Genomic DNA, 2,886 nt, shown 5'->3' with positions numbered 1-2,886 from the left:
ATATAGGCGGAGTATACATGCTTCACAGAGGTACATGTGCCTTTTCATCGAACCATGACTATACACATACGTTATCAGGGTTTCTGTGGTTCATAGGCATTCTGATGTCGTATTCATCTCAAACTTTTTCTTAGACTTGCACAAGCCACGTGTGAAGGAAACACCAAGTTTAGAATTTTCTGGAGATGGTTTGCTACTTTCTGAGGTTTAATTGAATTTTCGCGCGACGACACCATTTAATTATAGGTTGAACTGAGTCTACCCACGAAAAGATCCAGAATAGTACTAAACTTTTACACAGGCTCTAATATGCCTTAGGGATAAGAATTTTGTGGAGCTGAATGACAAAATCTATTGGGTCCAAGATGAAATTCACCCTCTTTTGTCTCATTCAGCACAGAGAAAATATAATAAATAAAAAAACTGATCAAAAAAACCTAAGATCCTGTGTGGGGTCTTAATTTGGGTGTACAAGCTTGTCAAAAAAATTTCAAGCCATTTTGATATAGGTGGAGTATACATGTTTTATAGAGGTACATGTATCTTTTCATTGAACCATTACTATACACATAGGTTATCAATGTTTCTGTGGTTCATAGGCATTCCGGTGTCGTATTCGTCTCAAACTTTTTCTTAGACTTGCACGTGCCATGTGTGAAGGAAACACAAAGTTTAGGATTTTTCGAAGATGGTTTGATACTTTATGAGGTTTAATTGAATTTTTGTGCGACGACACTATTTAATTATAGGTTGAACTGAGTCTATCCACGAAAAGATCTGAAATGGTGCCAAATTTTTACACAGGCTCTAATGTGCCCTAGGGATAAGTATTTTGTGGAGGTGGATGAAAATATCTATTGGGTCCAAGATGAAATTCACCCTCTTTTATCTCATTCAGCACATAGAAAAATATAATAAATAAAAAAACTGATCAGAAAAACCTAAGATTATGTGTGGGGTCTTAATTTGGGTGTACAAGCTTGCCAAAATAATTTCAAGCCATTTTGACATAGGAATACATATGGTTCTATTTATTCAATATATAAAAGATTTTTTTAATATATATAAATATCACTATCGGTTTCAAAAAACTGACATTGATGAGAATAAACCGATAGTGATACTGGTTATCACTGTCGGTTTATTTTAAAAACCGGCAGTGATATATAAAAAATTAAAAAAAATTGTGCCAGCCCTCAGGTTCGAGCTTGGGTCTTGGGTTGTAGAGTTCAGAGATTTAACTGCTACGCTAGTATAGGATGTGTTCCAAGGGTTATTTACTTTTTTTTCTTTTGACCTTCAGGCCGCTTAATAAATTATAAAATAGAACAAAAAAATTTAGGCAGCCTGGGACTCGAACACGGGTCTTGGGGGCTAAGTTGAGGGGTCTTAACTATTGCGCCTGTAGAAGGAGTTCGAAAGAAACTAAAAAGTTATCCTACTTAACACCTAACTGTTACACCACATCACTGCCGATTTGGGGAATGACCCAACAGTGATGTACCCCATCACTGTCGGTTTACAATCAAAACCGGTAGTGATGAGCTATTTTTCGAAGTAAATTAATAATTTATTAAATAGAACAAAAAAATTTGCCGCCTAGGACTCGAAAATGGGTCTCGGGGGCTAAGTTGAGGGGTCTTAACCGTTGCGCCGGTAGGAGGAGTTCGAAACAAAATGAAAAGTTATCCTACTTAACACCTAACTGCTACACCACATTACTGTCAGTTTGGGGAATGATCCGGCAGTGATGTACCCCATCATTGTTGGTTTACAATCAAAACCGGCAGTGATGAGCTATTTTCCCGAAGTAAATTAATAATTTATAAAATAGAACAAAAACATTTGGGCCGCCTGGGACTTGAACACAGGTAAATAAGCTAAATAAGCCAAATTAGAGAGCTCAAATCATTTAGCTACACAAACTAAGCAATGTGACATAAGGTTACTCAAATCAAATTAGTCATACAAGGGAGCTACTTCTATGCTACATAAGCAAGAAGGTAACTAGCAAACTACATAAGTCAACTAATTACAAGAGTAACTACACAAGCACAATGTATAAGAAAGTGAATACAAGCTTGTGTTGGGGAATTGCAAACCAATGGGATGAACGAGGTTGATATGGTGATTTTTATTGTTTGGTTCACTTGGTTGCCACCAAGCTAGTCCCCATTGAGACAAGCTCCAAGGTTGCCGCCAATCCTCTTATTAGTGGTGACCCGCAAGTCACACTCTCCCATGTGGAGTGCTTAGCGGATATGATTAGCACTAATCATAAGTGAGTTGGAGGGCTTCCTAGCACTCTCACACAAGGATACTAAGTCCCCAAGGTGCTCAACCCCTCAAATTGCCAGACCCACCTCTATTTATAGAGGGAGGCCTCAAACTAGCCATTTAGACACGTGCTGAAAAGTGAACTGTGGATAGTCTATCCTTATGCTGAGACTAGCTGTTAGGTGCTGCAACGGTCACCCCGGACAGTCCATCCCTTAGGGCCTGGATAGTCTGCCGTTCACCTACAACTAGCCATTAGAGTTCAAACGATAGCTCCGAACAGTTCGAGAATTATAGGCGGACAATCTGCCGTTCAAACCCGAGAACATGTTCAGAACCTGTCCCAAACCTATGTTCCTCGAAAATTAGCCAGCGGACAGTCTGCCCTTAAAGGTCCGGACAGTCCGCCGTTGATTTCCAATAGCCTGGACAGTGTTTCTAGCAACTCTGCTCGCCACTGATTTTAGCCAATGAACAGTCCACCACCCATACGTGGATAGTCTACCGTTCACCTATCAGCTCATGAACAGTGTGAGTGTCATGTTCGATCCCTCCCAAACATTAGCGTCCGAGGACCGCAGACAGTCCGCCACCAAAGGGCATATAGTT

This window comes from Miscanthus floridulus, chromosome 8 (assembly GCF_019320115.1).
Source record: "Miscanthus floridulus cultivar M001 chromosome 8, ASM1932011v1, whole genome shotgun sequence".
Classification (NCBI taxonomy): Eukaryota; Viridiplantae; Streptophyta; class Magnoliopsida; order Poales; family Poaceae; genus Miscanthus; species Miscanthus floridulus.
The sequence above is the reverse complement of the archived record's forward strand: the minus strand, read 5'-3'. Positions refer to the sequence as shown.